At 32.6% G+C, this 20058-nt stretch overlaps 1 protein-coding gene across 1 annotated transcript in view; it reads right to left on the bottom strand.

Annotated features, from left to right (window-relative positions):
* Positions 1 to 13986, bottom strand: part of LOC140448700 (cytochrome P450 9e2-like) — a 63451-nt gene extending 49465 nt beyond the window's left edge. The window contains exon 1 of the mRNA XM_072541813.1: positions 13816 to 13986. The gene's annotated coding sequence lies outside the window, so the exon portion shown is untranslated. The remainder of the gene's footprint in view (positions 1 to 13815) is intronic.
* Between the last annotated feature and the right edge of the window lie 6072 nt (positions 13987 to 20058).

The raw sequence follows: 20058 nt of genomic DNA, 5'->3' as shown, positions 1-20058 counted from the left end.
TAGATTTTAGATGGTGTGTTTGACCTCCTATTACTCAGCTATTATTGGTATTTTCTGGTTGTTAACTTCTTTTAGTATTGGCAACCAAAGACGGCTATATTCTGCTGATGGGTTTGCTACACATTTTTCTTCGTTGAATAGAATGAAGGCTGATTCTTTGATTTTCCTCTTCTTCATGTCTGTTTCTTTCATGATTATTGATGTATCTTTTCATTTCAATTTACAAAAATATCGTCTCCACTAGTGTGTTCTCGAAGATTTGCTCTCGCTTGAAAAAATGAAGTATGTGAGTTAGCCATATAGTCTTCTTCAGGCAGGGTAGAGTCGATGGCAAAAAGGAAATAGGTAGAAAAAGGAAGTCATGGCTGCGAAATATTTGAGACTGGACAAACATGACTGTAGACGAATTATTCCACGTTGCAAAAGACAGAGAAACTTTTAGAAATGTGGTCGCCAACCTCCGTTAATGGGGACGACATAGGAAGAAGAAGAAAAGTTAGCCATAATCTTTCACGCTGGCCTTATGGGTTCGTATTTTTGAGAAATACATTTACTTAATTCCAATCGCAAAACAAAAGTCATGCACTCCGAAGACACCGTGACAATAATAAACGATAAAGTTATAGAAAAAGTTGAAGAATATATATACTTAGGACAAAAAATAATACTAAATATGGGAATTCAAACTGAAGAAATAAAAAGAAGAAGAAAGTTAGCTTGGGCAGCATTCGGTAAACTAAACTATATACTCAGAAATCAACAAATTCAATTACATCTTAGATCTAAAGTTTTCGATGCATGCATTATTCCGATATTAACTTATGCGGCACAAATATGGACAATCACAAAAAAGAATATGAATATACTTAGAGTCACCCAACACGCGATGGAAAGAGCAATGCTAGGTATATCACTTAAGGACAAGAAAACAAACACATGGATAAGACAGAAAACCAAAGTCACCGATGTGGTGCAAAAATCATTAAAGTTGAAATGGGAATACGCTGGACATGTAGCTAGGAGCGATCTAAACAAATGGCACAGATCAATTTTAACCTGGAGACCATACCAACACAAAAGACCCAGAGGCAGACCTCCTATGAGATGGACAGATGATCTGAAATGGACTGCCGGGAAAAATTGGCTATAAGTAGCGTACAATAAAAAACAATGGAAAGGAAGACTTGAAGAGATTCCAATCGCACGTGGTTATTTCATATATCTTCGGTCTTCGGTTTAGCACATCTTGCAGGGTGTATCTCGTTTTCTGTTGGCTTCTGGTCATGTAGTTGAGAATATCATTGCAAAATATACCTTAGAACAACTTTATAAAAATGGCGGTAACAAAAGATGTCAAATAAACGTAGCTTAATAATGATGTAAATTAACCTACCTAATCAATCATAAAATCACAAAAAAATAATCATAAATGATAAATATTTACGCTTAATATTGTCAAACAAATATGGGGCGTGTAACTTACTACTATATCGTGCACTTAATTGTCTTTTAACCAGTTGCAGAATGCAAATATTTGGTTTTTTAATCAACTGTGGGCATAGGTAATAATTTATATGATAATGGATGGTTTATTTATATATATGTATACACGTGTATCAATAATATTTATTTGCGTAAAAAACACAATGAAATAGGTAAAATACAAGATAACCGTAAAGTTTTGTTTAATTTAAGTATTTTCGTTTTTTACTTCGTTGAACCTTGACCGAAGCATCCACCTTAAAACTATGTGTAGTGCAATAAATGCTATATATGCCAAAGTGGAAAAGAAAAACGTCAAGAAACAAGTCATGAGAAAATATGGAGTCGGTGAGAGAAATGAAAGGGGAGAAAGATTGCTACAATAAAAGATGTCAGTGTAATAAATAAACTTCAAACAGGCAGACGACCATAGACTAATTAGAGCAAAAATTGTTCTAGATTTGAAACTAGAAATGATAAAATTATTCACAAAACCAACAGTAACCGGTATAAAAATAAAGAATCTAAAATAAAACTCAGATCATTACCAAAGGACAACTGATGAAAGATTACACGACCACAGAACTTTGTAAGACAATGAGGAAAAGTATTAAGGAAGACATAAGAAAATACAAAGGAAGACTTGTAGAAAATAGTAACTAAAAAGATACGCCAGAAGTCCTTCCGGAAGAAGTATATCGACAATTACAAAAATTAAAAGCGGTAAAGCAGCTGGAATAGATGGCATAACAGTGGAATTGCTTAAATACGCTGGCAAAAAACCTGAAAGATCTTAGCAGGCATATTAACGAACTGCCTAGGACCAAGACGCATACCATACTACAGGAATACAGCAAACATAATTCTCATTCATAAGCGAGATAGCAAAGTAGATATCGAAAACTCCAGATCTATAAGTCTAGTACCAATCATATTCAAGATATTTACAAAGAATATCGACAGATTAACAAATGCATTAGATGCTGTACAGCCAAGAGAGCAAGCCGGCTTCAGAAATGGTTTCAGTATCCTGGATCAAATCCACATACTTAGAGAAATAATGGGTAGATAAAGAATATAAAATAACGCTAGCATTAATCCTCATAGATTTCAAGAAGGTTTTCGATTCCATATATTACAAGACAGTAATAAAAGCTTTGACCGACCCAGTATTTTGCTAAGGTAAAAGTTTGTGAAAACACTTCAGAATTTTCCACTACCAAAGGCATCCGACAAGGAGACCCAATATGACGAAAGCTCTTCACTGCAACTCTAGAAAATATATTCAGCAAAATAAATTGGCAAAAGAAAGACCTATCCATTGATGAAGAATACCTCAGCCATCTAAGACTTACAGACAATACCATTCTGATTGCTAATAATCCTGCAGAGCTACAAGACCTTATAAGCGACTTAAATGTAGCTTAAATTAATAAACAACACTGCACTTGAGATAGGAGACAAGTATGTATACATGGGAGACAATTAATACATAAATCTGGCTCCAGAAATCAACAGAAGAACGAAACTGGCTTTAGCATCTTTTGGTAGAAATGCAGTTATATTCAAATTAAAGATGTTACTCCACCTGAAAAAAACAGCATTTGATCAGTGTATACTACCAATTATGACACACGGTTGGGAAACTTGGATAATACAGAAAGAGATAAAAGCGAAACTCAAAGTCACTGAAGTCCAGATCGAAAAAGAATATATTTAATCAATCATGAAACCAAGGTCACTGATGTAATCCACAGAATTTCCAGAAAAGTCTTTAAAATGAGAAGAAGTGAGAATAGATGGTCCAGTAGAATTACACTGTTGTATCCAAGAGGAGAAGAGAGCAAGAAGACACCCAACGACTGTATAAGGGAGGCTGCGCCATAAACGTTAGAATACGCTGAGAATGATACTGATATATATATATATATATATATATATATATATATATATCTTTATATATATATATAATATATATATATATATAATATATATATATAATATATATATATATATATATATATATATATATATATATATATATATATATATATATATATATAAACTTCAAAACATAAAGAATAAAAATCTGTACTGGAATCAAACTGCTATTGTATAAATTGGAGATAACTACACTGACGAAATCTACATACAACAAGGTTGAATTTTGTCCCCAACGTTGTTAATGTTTACTTAGGCCAGATATTTAAAAAGACACTTACGCGACAGTCATATCGAATAAAAATCAATGGGGAATTACCTAATGTAATTAGATACGCGGACGATAGAGTAATTCTGTCAGAAAATATTGAAGGTTTCTAAATTCTGCTTAATAGTATTCACGAAGTAGGAGAGGAAATCGGCACTAAAATAAACTCAAACGAAACCAAATGTTTAGTCTTTAGTCCGAACTCACATCTAGATGCGGAACTTCAATTAAATGGAGTCCAAATTAAAAAAGTTCACACAATTACATATTTGGGAACTGTCATAACGGACCAACTGTATTAAGACATAGAAATAAAAGGCAGAATAGCAATGACTAAAACTACTTTTATGAAAATGAAGACATTTGCAATAATCATCTCAGTTTAGAACTAAGACAAATAACTGTTAAATGCTATATTTAGTCTGTATTTTGTATGAAGCAGAATTGTATTCTTCTCATGGCGTCGTCTCCTTTCGAAGGCTGGTGATCCAAATGGCAATTGTAGTTTTGGAAACTGCTGCGCGAAAGATTTCTGAGAATGAGCGGTCGAATCATCTCCTCAGGTCTTTCATCCACGAGTTCTGGCGTCTTCCTACTGATCTTTTGCCCTGTACTTTTCCTTCCAGTATAACTTGAATTAATTCGTATCTTTCGCCTCTCATCACATGACCCAAGTATTGCATTTTCCTCTCTTTGATTATTCTTAGTAATTTGTTTTGTTTACTCATGCGACGAAGTACCTCAACATTAGTAACTCTTTGTACCCATGGTATTCTCAACATTCGTCTGTATATATACATCCCAAAGACATCTATTTTTTTTTCTATTTCAGAGTTCATTGTCCAACTTTCACAGCCATACAGTAAGACAGAAAAAACGTAACATCTGATCATTCGGATTCTAAGCTGCAGACTAATGTCTGATCTTGTAAAAAATGTTTTCATGCTCATGAATGCTCCACTTGCTTGTTCGATTCTTGATAGGATGTCTTTTTTTGGATTACACTCACTATTGATATTTGCTCCCAAATATTTTATAGAATTTACCTTTTCTATTATTTGACCCTTGACATACACATGTACGTTTATTGGTGTCTTTGAAAATACTAAAGTTTTAGTTTTGGGAACGTTTATATGTAAACCGAACATTTCGCTGTGGTGAACTACCGCATTTATTATATTTTGTAGTTCTTGTGTGTTGCTTGCTATTAAGACGGTATCAGCACATCTGATGTTGTCTATACTGATTCCGTTGGACCTCGTCTAATGCTTCTCTGAATATAGACTCCGAATACAAATTAAAAAGTAGCGGTGATAAGACGCAACCCAGTTGTTCTTAGAATTTCAGTCAGAAGTCAAATGCTTTTCGATACTCAATAAAACATGCATATACATCTACATTCATGTCTCTGCATCATTGCGTTTACACATTTAAAGCAAAAAGAACCTCTCGTGTTCCCAATCCATTTCGAAATCCGAATTGAGTTTCACTCATCTGGAACTCGCACTTCTTGTAAATTCGTGTATGGATAGTTCTAAGAAAAGTTTTAAGGACATGAGACATCAAGCTTAATATTCGACAATCATCACATTGTGAGGAATTCGATTTTTTGGTAATGCTACGAATGTTGATTTTAGCTGCTGTTATTAAGTCTAGGCTTTTACTTTCGTTATCTGCAATTAGTTTCAGTATTTCGACATTGATAGTGTCTGGACCGGTGGCTTTTCCATCTTTCTGATATTTTACTGCGTAGATCACTTCTTCTTTTTTTATTTCTGGGCCTTTTTCATTTATTCGATTATCTGTGGATGGTGGAGAACAAGGTCTATCGCCGTCAAAAAGATTTTGTATATATTCTTTCCATCTCTCTAGTTTCTCTTTTGTACCCATAATTATTTTGTTATTATCATTTTTTAATATTGTTGCTTATCTCTTTTTGTGTCTACCTGTTTTTTTTTTACTTTTTTATGAATATTAAAGGTGTCGTTTTTTACTGAAATTGTTCGATTTCAAGGCTTTTTGTAGACATCCAGTTTTCTTTTGCCTCGCTGCCCTTTTTGCTAATGATTTTGTTGATTCGTTTGTATTCTATTGGGCTTGTTTTATGTTTTCGTCTTACGTCCATGGGGTCCATGATCTCTTGCGTTATCCATTCTTGTTTTTTGTTGTGCTTTATGAACCCGATGTCTTCTTCTTGTATCTTTGTTATTTTTGTTTTTAGAGCACTCCATGTTACTGCAATGTCTGTCTGCACCAAGTTTTCGATCGTTTTTATTTCTTCCTCAAGCTTGATACTTATTTCTCTTTTTTTTGTTCCGGGTTCTTCAGTTGTGAGATGTCTATTTTTCTTGTTACTGTTTTCTTTTTGACTTTGAGAAATCTTTTAATCTACAATCCATTATAACTGGATTGTGAACGCTATGTATATCAGCTCTAGGGTATGTTTTGTATACACTAAAAGTATTAAGCATGAACAGAATTGAAGCATTGGAACTGTGATTTCATAGACAGATGCTGAAGATACCTTGAATAGCAAGAAAAGCTAATGAGGAAGCACTGAGGAAGGTCAACAAAGATAGAGAATTGCTAAAGACTGATAAACACCTTAAAATCTCGAACATATAGTGAGGCGAAATTGATATAGAATACTACAACTAATCCTTAAATGCAAAATAGGAGGCTTTAAAAGTGTAGGAAGAAAACATGAAAGAAATTAGTAAATGGACTAAAATATCAAATGCAGGACAAATATTTCATGGACAAAAGTTCGGGAAGCCTCTAAAATGGTGATCGCCAACGATCGCCATCGGACAACGTCGAATAATTTTGATATGACACGTGAAGAAGAAAAATTAAAGTATCACTGAGTAAATGTATACAATTTACAGTTTATTATTAGCCGATTTTACGTTGACTCCAAGTTGAGATCTTACTTTAAGTGATACTTTTAAAGATACTTTTTTTAAGTATATTGTTAAAAATTATCATGAAATGGTACACGAACAAACCTTACTTAAATAAAATAGTAGAACATAAGATATCACACGAGCACAAAAAGACAGACTCACTTCAGATTCTGAAATAATATATTCCTTAAGAGATATATTGTTAAAGCTCGTGGATATCAATAAATTAAAAATCATAGACACGATTTTTGACAAATGTTTTGAAGAAATTATTTTTCTTTCCTAAATCAATTTACCATTTATCCCTAAATAGACCAGGCAGTATATTGTCTAAAACACCCTCATTTGGGTAAATCGTATAAAATCCTATTTTTTGCGATAATAGCTTCGAAGAATAAGAAATGATAATTTCACTTTCCGGGCACTTCAAAAGTTGAGCAAATTTTTTAATTAAACAATTTGTTACAATAATTAGCAAAATTAATTTTTTTTTTCTTCTTTTATTTGCTACATCTCGGCAGGTATGCATTTTAGAAAAATTTTGAGAGGACAAAAAAGTTTTGCAATTAAATTTCGTGCAAGATAAAATTAATTGCAAATGACAAAACAATTATTATTATCTTTGATCAGATAAAAGGCATATATCGAGCACAGTTTAATTAAATCTTGCCCAAGTACTTTCGATCCCTAGATCATCTTCAGGGGCATCTGAAATAAGCCAAGAAACGTTTTTTTATAACCAAAGAAATTTAATAACTTCGATAAAAACTCGAAGTTTTATGGTTGAAAAAAGGTTTTTTATATGATTAACGTTTATAGACTTACTTCGTCAATTGTGGCCTATCCGGCAAGAACAAGATGTCATAAACATAAAATTGTACATTACACTACACTACAAATAGACAAACAAACACTTTAAAATAATTTAAGGGAGGCTACATTGCTTGAAGAAGTCGGAGACAGAATGGCTCCTGATCTAACGGAAATGTTGGGGTGACATATGACAAATGACAACTTGGATGAGCAGTCACAATCATAGATATGTGATCTGCACCTTTTACAATTCTATGAAACTAAGTATTGACCGAAAGTCCAACTGACACTACTATAGGAGATCACTGATGAAATATAAAATTATATAGAATATTTTTAAGTAAATTGAATAATCCAGATCTCACACTCAAACATGTCTGTAATAATTAAGGTGTTAGTTTGAGAGCAACTGAAATAGACGAAAAGTAAGAATGCAAGAAGCGGACTAAACAATATGTTAAACAGTGGGTGGTTGACTACAATAAAATGGTCTACCAAGCACTATCTGTAATATAGAAAGGAAGAGATCTGACTATGTAATTAAAATACTAATAATTGAAAATCAAAATGGAAAGCAAAATATATAAATGGGGTGTAATCCAAGTAGTTCAGTTGAACCCACAGTCAATGGTATAACTATAAAATTACTATGGATGTGCTCAGTGCAGGAAGTCTAAACAGTCGAGCTGGGTCCCCTACGAGGTGAAGCTGTAATAAAGTTTTTAAAAATAGGTTTAAATTTAGTACAATTTAAATTAATTTGTGTATTAAGACAGTGAGAGTTTTCATTCGTTTCCCTTGTAATTTCCAAATCTTCCAATAAATCCAACTCCATATAGTTTTTCTTTCTACTAATGTCATGTAAGATAGATGAACCAGTGTTGATGTTAAAATTGTGTTTACTGGATAATAAGTGTTGACCAAAACTTGAAGAGTTTGGTCTTTTCAAATGTTCTGAAACTCTAGTGGATAACTTTCTAATGGTTCTACCTACATAAGAGGCATCACAATCATCACATTTTAATTTGTAAATACCACTTTTGTCAAGTGTGTTCATCCTATCTTTGGTGTTGATTAAGAAGGAACCTAAGGTGTTGTGTGACTTGAAGGAAATTTTGATGTTATCGATTGTAGAAGTAAAAAGTTTAGATATTTTATTGGAAATGCTGCTAATGTAGGTGAAGGAGAAATATCTGGTGTTATTTGAAGCAGTAGGTTGAAGAAAACATTGTGATGAATATGCAAGCTTTTCTGCAATTTTTAGTTTAGCTCTATTTAGAAGCTTATAGATAATGTTAGGATCATAACCATTATTGAAAGCAATTTGTTTAAGAGTGTTAAGTTCTGAATTAAAATTATCATTAGAAAGTGGAAATTTGAGTAACCTATGAATGTAACTGTTGAAAGCAGCCATTTTATGTTGGGTTGGATGATTAGATGTATCATGTATAACATGATCTGTTTGGGTAGGTTTTCTGTAAATATTGTACTCTAAAGAATCTTTATTACGGGAAATAGTCATATCCAAGAAGTTCAACTTTTTATCAGATTCTGGTTCCAGAGTAAAAGAGATGTTGGGATGGAGGTTATTAAGATCATCCAGAATCTATTTCCCGTAATAAAGATTCTTTAGAGTACAATATTTACAGAAAACCTACCCAAACAGATCATGTTATACATGATACATCTAATCATCCAACCCAACATAAAATGGCTGCTTTCAACAGTTACATTCATAGGTTACTCAAATTTCCACTTTCTAATGATAATTTTAATTCAGAACTTAACACTCTTAAACAAATTGCTTTCAATAATGGTTATGATCCTAACATTATCTATAAGCTTCTAAATAGAGCTAAACTAAAAATTGCAGAAAAGCTTGCATATTCATCACAATGTTTTCTTCAACCTACTGCTTCAAATAACACCAGATATTTCTCCTTCACCTACATTAGCAGCATTTCCAATAAAATATCTAAACTTTTTACTTCTACAATCGATAACATCAAAATTTCCTTCAAGTCACACAACACCTTAGGTTCCTTCTTAATCAACACCAAAGATAGGATGAACACACTTGACAAAAGTGGTATTTACAAATTAAAATGTGATGATTGTGATGCCTCTTATGTAGGTAGAACCATTAGAAAGTTATCCACTAGAGTTTCAGAACATTTGAAAAGACCAAACTCTTCAAGTTTTGGTCAACACTTATTATCCAGTAAACACAATTTTAACATCAACACTGGTTCATCTATCTTACATGACATTAGTAGAAAGAAAAACTATATGGAGTTGGATTTATTGGAAGATTTGGAAATTACAAGGGAAACGAATGAAAACTCTCACTGTCTTAATACACAAATTAATTTAAATTGTACTAAATTTAAACCTATTTTTAAAAACTTTATTACAGCTTCACCTCGTAGGGGACCCAGCTCGACTGTTTAGACTTCCTGCACTGAGCACATCCATAGTAATTTTATAGTTATACCATTGACTGTGGGTTCAACTGAACTACTTGGATTACACTCCATTTATATATTTTGCTTTCCATTTTGATTTTCAATTATTAGTATTTTAATTACATAGTCAGATCTCTTCCTTTCTATATTACAGATAGTGCTTGGTAGACCATTTTATTGTAGTCAACCACCCACTGTTTAACATATTGTTTAGTCCGCTTCTTGCATTCTTACTTTTCGTCTATTTCAGTTGCTCTCAAACTAACACCTTAATTATTACAGACATGTTTGAGTGTGAGATCTGGATTATTCAATTTACTTAAAAATATTCTATATAATTTTATATTTCATCAGTGATCTCCTATAGTAGTGTCAGTTGGACTTTCGGTCAATACTTAGTTTCATAGAATTGTAAAAGGTGCAGATCACATATCTATGATTGTGACTGCTCATCCAAGTTGTCATTTGTCATATGTCACCCCAACATTTCCGTTAGATCAGGAGCCATTCTGTCTCCGACTTCTTCAAGCAATGTAGCCTCCCTTAAATTATTTTAAAGTGTTTGTTTGTCTATTTGTAGTGTAGTGTAATGTACAATTTTATGTTTATGACATCTTGTTCTTGCCGGATAGGCCACAATTGACGAAGTAAGTCTATAAACGTTAATCATATAAAAAACCTTTTTTCAACCATAAAACTTCGAGTTTTTATCGAAGTTATTAAATTTCTTTGGTTATAAAAAAACGTTTCTTGGCTTATTTCAGATGCCCCTGAAGATGATCTAGGGATCGAAAGTACTTGGGCAAGATTTAATTAAACTGTGCTCGATATATGCCTTTTATCTGATCAAAGTTCATTTATTCGAGCATTCAACCTTATATTTAATTATTATTATTTCAATACTAGCAAAATCCATAAAAAAGGGTCAAAAATCAATGTTTTTTCAATAATCTTTTTCAGATATTTAAAAGTCACATAGAACCTTTTAGACAGAAGATTTTTACACAGAAAATTTTTTTAGTATCAAAAAATACTACATAAAATTTCAGCACAATCGATCAAGGAGTTTTTTCAAAATTATGCAGAACCCACAAAAAAAGTTTTAAATAATTGAATTGTTTTTTAATATAAAAGGACATTCAGGCTCTTGAATAAAATTCGAATCATTGAAATCCGTTGAATAGAAGAGCTTAGGGAATTTTTAAACCACTGTACAACTTTTAAACTAATATACAAATAAAATAACTGTTTCAAGTTTCACATAACATTTTTTTCCAAAGATATATCTAAAGTTCAGCGAAGAAATACAACATATTAATAAAAGGCAGTATTCGAAAACAATCTATATTTAATGAATAGCTTCTTCTATAAGAAGATCCATAGAAGATGGACTTGGAAGAGCCCCGATGGTAAGACAAAAAATGAGATCGACTTCATCATCACTGACAAAAAACATATAGTCAAAGATGTTACAGTCTTAAATCAATTATCGGTTGCAAGCGATCATAGAATGGTCCGAACAACTGCAGAAATCAATATTAAGCAAGAAAGACTGAAGATGATAAAAAGTAAAAAATTCAAACCTTGGATGCGCCCAACGAATGAACTTGACTTTGAAAAATATATCACCAGTAACTTACTCAGAAATACAACAAGTGAAGACGTAAATAACCTAAACGAAGAAATAGTAGATACATTAACAGAAGCTCAGGAAAAATTTGGTCCTAAACATGGAAAAGAACAAAAAATTAGTAAAGAAACGAAACAAAAGATCGTAGAATGCTGAGAAGTCAAGGAAATGTTGAATCACAAGATATAAACAGCATCAATAAAGAAATCTCTAAAGCCATCAGACGGGATATTAGAAAATACAACAACGAGAAAATTATAAAAGCTATAGAAGACAACAAAAGCATGAAAGCATTGAGGAGAAAAATGGAAAATGGCAAAAAAGAAATCTTCCAACTTAAAGACAAAAATGGAAATATTATCTCAGATAGACCAAGCATATTACATATAGTGGAAAGTTTCTATAAAATATTATATAAAACTCAAGTTATTCCAGAGTTCATCGAACAACCAATACAAAATGTACATATTGTAGGATCGGAGGATATACCAGATATATCACGAGAGGAAATTCAACATGCCCTCAAAAATATGAAAAATAATAGAGCTCCGGGGGAAGATGGTGTAGTCATTGAGACAATTAAACTAGGAGGTCCACTTTTGATGTCCCGAATCCTTTTCTGAAACACTTTTTAATCTATGTCTGCATAATGAAAACATTCCAAGTAAATGGAAGAATTCGGTTACAATCCTCCTCCACAAAAAAGAGGATAAATCAGATCTCGAAAACTATAGGCCAATTAGTTTGCTTAACCACCTATACAAGCTCTTTACTCGAATACTGACAAACAGATTAGAAGCAAAACTCGATTTCTATCAATCAGAAGAACAGGCAGGATTTCGAGCGGGACACGGAACAAACGACCATTTGCAATGCCTTAAAACTCTAGTTGAAAAGTCTATCGAATATAACAGACCCCTTGCTTTTATCTTTGTCGACTTCCAGAAAGCATTTGACACAGTCGAAACAGTTGCTATCTTAAAAGCACTATCAGAATGCAGAATAGATCACAGGTATGCAAATATTATTCGAAATATATACTAAAATGCGACAACAACCGTTAACCTCCATTGCATGACTGAGAAGATAAAAATTGGCAGAGGGGTGCGGCAGGGAGATACCTTGTCGCCAAAACTATTTATAACAGTTATGGAGTACGCATTTAAACGGCTAGAGTGGGAATCAAAGGGTATTAGCATCGATGGAAAGATATTCAATCATCTCAGATATGCCGATGATATTGTTCTCATAACAGACAACTTAGAAGAAGCCAGAGTTATGTTAAAACAACTACAGCAAGTAACCCAGAAAGTTGGTTTAAAAATAAACTATGGAAAAACAAAAATGATGACCAATCTCGTCCCCAATGAGCTGATAGAAATCGAAAAGTCGCCCATAGAACTTGTGGAAAAATATATGTATTTGGGTCACGAAATAAGGTTAACGCGAGATAACCAAACATGCGAGCTACTCAGAAGAATAAGTCTGGGTTGGGCAGCATTCGGAAAAATGAAAGACGTATTTAAAACTTATTAATTAATTAAAAAAAACATTGAAAACTAAAAGTTGTCTGTTAACTTAAAAATTTTACAGTTGTTTAAAAAATTTCAAGTCTCTTCGGTTCAACAGATTTCAATGATTGGATTTAAAACTTTTTTGTTTGCTCTACAGAATTTTGAAAATTAATAACTTTTTTATCATGTTTTTTTTTTTATAATAAAAATATTTTCGGACTAAATTATAAAGGTTCCATGTGTCTTTTAAATACATGAAAGGAATTATTGATAAAACTTTGATTTTTGACCCTGTTTATTGGTTTTTGCTAATTTTGCAATAATTATAATTATTTTTTCAATTTGAAATTAATTCTGTCTTGTAGAAAAATTTTTATCTATACAAAATTTGTCTAAAATGCATAGCTGCCGAGATATAGCAAAGAAAAAGAGAAAAAAATTGAATTTTTCCAATTTTTTTTCATAAATTGTTTAATAAAAAATTTTGTACAACTTTTGAAGTGTTCGCGTAGTGAAATTGTCATTTCTTATAATATTTCGAAGCAATTAAAGCAAAAAATAGGATCACATAAGATTTACCCAACCCAAAACAAATACCGCCATGGTCTAAAATAACAATAATTTTTTTAAATACTTACGAAAATTGCGATGACGACGAAACTGCTGTCGCGAATTTTAAAATTTAACTTATAAAACTATAGAAAACAATAGTTTTCAGCAATAAAAAGTTTTATCGAAATTGATAAACAACAAAACAAGAGCAAACAATAATAACAGTAGTTGCATACATACATACCTCTTTGTACTCGTTACTGCAACTTTCACCGAATCTTCACATCCGCAATTTTGATGGGTCTTTAAATAAACTCCAGTTCCAAATCTGTTGGCATTGGCGAAAACCGGCTGGGAGGCGAGATGGTGCAAAAAATGTGCCAGCAAATGCAGTGGGAGTCGAGAGGAAAGGAAGATACGATAATAATAACGATACTATTACGTAGTGTTTTATTTTAATTACTTAAAATAAACAATCGCGAAATTATAAGCGGGGAAAAGTCGTTTGAATATCGTCGATAATTTATTAATTGATTTTAACAAAAATAAAACAGAAGGTATCTGCAACTGTTTTAGTAGTTTAATGACAAAATTATTTGGTGGCGGCCCACTAATGTAACAATGTAATGATCTAAAAAAATTCCTTGTTTAATTGATATATTTACCTATAATAAAGACCGCTTTCTGGTAAAATCCCATTTTTTAGCATACAAATGCCAATCCACAGTTTATGCAAGTTTGTGGTTTTTTCACCATAATATAGTCAAAACTAATAATTTCTTAAATAGAAAAAATGTGTTAGAATAGCGATAACAGTAAGAAACAAATACATGTACATATAAATTTCTGCAGATGGTCAAGTGGTGGTTGCAAAGGATCCTAAAGATCCGGATTTTACCATGAATACACACAATACATGGCAACAATAAAAGAGAATATTAAATTTACAAATAAGCAACAAAAAAATTAAAGAGAAAGCTAAATTCAAAGACCTAGAGGTTACACGAATCAAAAAAGCGTGAACAGAACATATTGAACAAGCTAATGCAAAGATTGAAATTGGACAACTGAACTCCATCTTGATAGATAGAGACCTAAGCTGAAATTTTGTTTATTATTATAATTATTGTACTTAAGATTTATTATATACGGAAAATTCAAGCCACTCCCTCTAAGAGAAAAATTACGCTCTGGTGCGCTCTTTCCGCGTTATCGAACTCTAGGTGACTTGGTCTGCTATAATATTTCCCAAAAATTTTCTTACGCATTTGGATGTTGAGAGTAGTACAGCTTTCTGTATGGCCTTATAGATGTTCACTAAGACCCAGCTATTTTATATTACCTAGGACGTTCTTCGGAATGACTCCAGTATTTGAGAAAATCATATGTATCTTCTGGGTACTTTCTATTCTCCACTGTCTCCTTATTTGTATCTGAAGATCTTGTTTTATTTAACACGCAGGTTATTGTTGTTAGGTATTGCCATATCAGTTAGTGGTGTTTGTCCAGTCAGTTGATGAAACAGTATGAGATTCGGTCTATTATGTGCCACTGGCATTCTATCAGGAGTTAAAACCTCCTGGCTGAACCTTTCCTCTGACTATATTTAAAACACGACACTTGTCTAGACCAAAGTGCATACTGATATCATTTGAGAATGTTTTCACAGTTTTTAGCATTTGATCCAGGTAGTTTCGACTGGAAGCCATTAATTTCAAATCATCCATATACAGCAGATGATTAAGCTTCGCCACAACAGTATTGTTATTTTTGATGCTAAAGCCTGAGTCAGTGAAGTTCAGTAGCTGAGATAGTGGGTTCATCGCTAAACAGAACCAAAGTAGACTCAACAAGTACCCTGGAAAAGGCCCCAGTTAACTGGGATATCTTCAGTTTCGATGTGAAGGCAGTAAAAAGGTTCCTTTTTTTTGGTGTACGCCTGATTAGAAATAACTGAGTCGATTATAAGTTGTTCTTTGCAGTCCATGGAACCCTTAGCGCGTCCTTTCTGTTAGGGTTCTATGAAATTATTTAGAGAACAATGTTGGTAGATACGCTGGGCTATACAGGATGTGACCAAGTTGTACAAGATTCTTCTTCTTAAAGGGCCTATCCGTTCCGGATGTTGGCGATCATCACGGCTATCTTTACTTTGTTTATTGCAGCGCGAAACAGTTCAGTGGTAGTCGTGTTATACCACTTTCGTAAACTTTGAAGCCAGGAAATGCGTTTTCTTCCCGGTCCTCTCTTACCATTTACGTTCCCTTGGAGAATCGGCTGGAGAAGGCCGTACAAGGTTGGAAGATAAGTAATTGGACGGTACTTGGCTGGATCTTGGGTGTAATTTTGATTTTTTGGTATAAGATAAGGTATTTTGATCTTTCGGTTTTTATTATTATGATTATTTATTATTTTGTACTACTTATTATTCTGTATTATAATTATTATAATTATTGCTCAGTCTTGTAAATTACTGAATATGTATACAGTTTTACACAAAAAGATTAGGTACATACTGAGACATCACTAGAAATGAGTAGAACATGAATATAATAGAGTACATCGATAAACAATAGTTTAATTAAGTTTTTAGTTCTCTTTTTTTTTCCTAGCACGCTGATAAATTTGAAAATATACATACGTACAAATATAATATAATAAAAATATTTGTCCGTGTGTTATAAAATTATAAATATGCGTTTTTTAAACATAAATTTAAATGTACAGGGTGACACTCACGCAAGCCTAGTATAGTCCAAAAGCTTATTTTTTAATGAGACTCTCTGAAAAATTATATATTTTTAAAAGCTCCTTAACAACCCGATCTCAACGAACTATTTCATGTAGGGTCTATTATGAATATTACAGGGTAAAATTTTGAAATTATACAGTATGGAAACCACTTATGGAATAAATTGTTTGCGTCCTTATTTTATCATCATTTAAATTCAAATGTGCGTTTCGCGCTGGGCAGCAGGACACGGGACCTGCTCTTGTCATGTCCAGCGTCCCGCACTTTTCCATCTGTACCGCCCCGCAGCTATTTTCTCTGTCCCGTGTCCCGCTATCCTGCAAAGCTAACTCAAATTATATTTTCTAAACAATTAAACATATTTTGATAACAATGGTATAAAGACAAATTGAATATTTATATTTTTTTCTGAGCATATTATTTTGTTTTTACAAATTGTTTTAACAATTAAATATCAAAATTATATTTTTAGACCAATTTATTAGTTACTACAGTTTTTACAAGTAGCACCTTTTCCTGTACAATGTATTGTGTAAAATTTTTTAAATTGTTTCAGATACTGTACTATATAGGCACATTCACGCAAGAATTCAATTAAAAGTTTACAATGTTTTATTGTATATTTCTAAAAGTTTAGACCATGTGGGGGAGGTAAAAGATGCTCCACCTTCTAATTTTATATCTTTTTTATTAATTATTTACTTTTAGTTAGACTGAAAATTAGTCTATGTTTTAAAGGAAATGTTATTTAAATGAATTTTATTCAACATTCATTTGGGAGTCATTATTTGCTAGTAATATTAAACTTTATTATTGATGTTATTAGACATTTAATCTACCATCTCGTGCATTGACTCACCAATGAATTTTTAACACCAAATGACACATATAGGAACATACCATTCAGACCGTTTATCATAATCTTTTCCCTTTAATTTATGTACAAACTGCGGTTAATATGGATGATAAGTATAAACCGCAGTTTTAAATTGAAATCAAATTTTGATTCGATAACGATATTGTTAAAAATAAAGGTACCTACTTTCCTCTTCATAAAATTCATATTTTTTGACAAACTGCCTATACGACTGAAAAAAAAAAATTAATATCTAATGATTGTATTTTAGGACGTAGCTAGAATTGATAGGATATCCCTGTCCAAACGAACCATGGTAGAAAATTTATTGTGTTGTTTTTCCACTAAGATAACTTTCGTTCTTCTGCTAGATATTACTCCAGTTCGTCGTCAAGGAACACTATTTTATGCTTCAGTGACAATATTTTGAGATCGTCTCGCCACTAGAGCACCCAAAAGAAGACCCAACTTCCGTGTTACTTCCAAGTTAAGGCTCTTTTTTTCATATTTTTATATAACTCTCTTTTATCTCTGTTTCTTGTTTTAACGAACGGCCCCATTCCGATAAATCGAAAATTTCCAATTTGTGGCGGGAATCGATTACTAGAAAAAGACAGTACAGCCAATTTCTTTCATTGTAGTATTTGATAATCTTATTTCTTGCTGCTATAAAAGAGTTTTTCGAATTGAATTTTTTGTCATTGTTTTGGTCAGTATTAATTTCTAATATTTTTTTTTCCGAGGTAGTCGAGTAATAGACAACACTGAGGAGTGTAACATACTTTTCCCCTGCTTGTGAGTCTGTAAGTTTTGCATCATCATCTGGTGGAATTGTCGAAAACATTTTAAAATTTTCTGTTATTGTGTTAATTATGTTTCATCAATATGAATTATTAAAACGGAAAACCTTTTAATTTCTATAGATATTTTTACGTTGCAAACATAATGCGAATAAAAGTGCTGTTTTTAAGGGACATGCGGGAGGTCCCGTGGGACAATCGCCAGTCCCGTCCCGCACCTCATCCCGCACCAAAAATCGCTCTACCGTCCCGCGTCCCATCCCGTTCCCAGGACAGGACGTCCCGCGTGCGTCCCTAAATGGAACACCGTGTATATTTTTATGTTTTCAAAATCTCCTTAGTAACCTGATTAACAAACTATGTTATGTAGGTTCTATTATGAATAACACAAGGTGAAATTTTGAAATTATTTATAATTTTCATCAAGAAATTAAATACAAAAAACTATACAGTAGATCCGCTGGATCTTTGCACATTGTTATTATTCGTATTTAGGAAAGAAACCAAAATGTGAGCTAAACTTACCCGGTTATAAGTTATAAGAATTAGAAAATGGCTAATATTACAATAAACGTTTTTATAATTTTCTTTTATTTCATTTATTGCATTTTGGAAACTGGGCAACACATTTTTTATGAACGTGATTTTCCAATTTTTTGAAGCCTACTGGTTTTCCAATAACATTTACAGTGAATAAATATTTAAACCATAGTAATCAAAAATTAAAGTGTTCAGAAATAAATCTATTTTCAGGGTCTCCATCCTATTGATCATATGAAGTTTGTTGAATGGCAATTTTTGCGAATTAAATTTGAAGTTAAATCACGAGACGCCAGTCACATTTTGTGTTGATATGGTGTTGATTCCAAGTGAACAGTTTTTGAACCAAGATCCATCCTTCCAGTTAGAGTGAACGGTAAGAAAGAGTCTGTCTGATAAAATCTTTGGTCCCCTTTTTTCCATTAATTTCAAAAATAATCTAACTGGGCATAAATTTTCGTTTGATGAATTTCTTACCAGCCATTTGCTGATTGGCAAACTTTTCGAACCGCCTTGATTTGTTTTGGAAAAAATGCTGTTGTATTCAATTTCGGCCCGTAAATTCTCCCATAATATCAAATTCCTTCTGGAAAAAGTAAATCTTGCAGTTTACGGCCTCATTGCCTCTTCAAGCAAGTTCAAATGAGCAATTGTGAAAAAACTTTTTTTGTGCTCCATCGGGGGTTTCCTCGTCGCAGCTTTGGATGATTTTTAATAGTTCTTTGGTGGATAATACTTTTGAGCTGAGTTTTCTTTTTTGTTGAACACTTTGAAGCTGCCTCTGCTTGGTATCTCTGACCAATATTGCACATTTGAAAGATATATCTGTAAAATGGTCGATTTTTATGCCGTACTTCGTAAAATATTTTTCTTGTACCATTTTTGCTGTAGTATTCCACTTTACAGACGACTCTTTATAGTCTTCGCCATTGCGTTTTTTTCATGTTAAAGGCATAATCCTCGAGAATTTTTGCTAGTTCCGTTATGGTAGTTCATCTTTCAAGCGTAAAATTTCTCACCCTTAGGAACTCCGAAAATTTGGTTCAAATAGAGCTTCTGGACCTCTGCGTGTTCAATGGTACATTTTCCGAAACCAATTTTTTGTTTTCTTTGCCTGACTGTATCCAAATTTTAATTTTTCATCTGGATTCAATAGATGTGCCCAAAATTGATTACGCCTCAATGACGTTTGTCAAACTGACAACAATAGAATTACCAGACACCTTTTTGACGGATCTGTCATAATTTTATCGCTGAGAAATCACGGGCAGGAAGGACTTTTGTTAGTGGGAAACGTTGCGTTGCTATGACGTTTTATCAGTTAAAAATGGTCTAGTGAAATAATTAGTATTAAAAATCATATAGCTCTGAGGCTCGTAACGGGTATTATTCATACAAAATGTAACTGTACTGTAACTGTAACCGTAATAAACATAATAAGACTAGATGCAGGTTACACATGTTATCAAACTAAATTAAAAAATAGAAAACTTTTGAGCTATGTAAAAAAAAAACAATTTATTTTAAATATTTATTTAA

This window comes from Diabrotica undecimpunctata, chromosome 1 (genome assembly GCF_040954645.1).
Source record: "Diabrotica undecimpunctata isolate CICGRU chromosome 1, icDiaUnde3, whole genome shotgun sequence".
NCBI lineage: Eukaryota > Metazoa > Arthropoda > Insecta > Coleoptera > Chrysomelidae > Diabrotica > Diabrotica undecimpunctata.
Note: the sequence above shows the minus strand (reverse complement) of the source record. Positions and strands in the feature narration are given on the sequence as shown.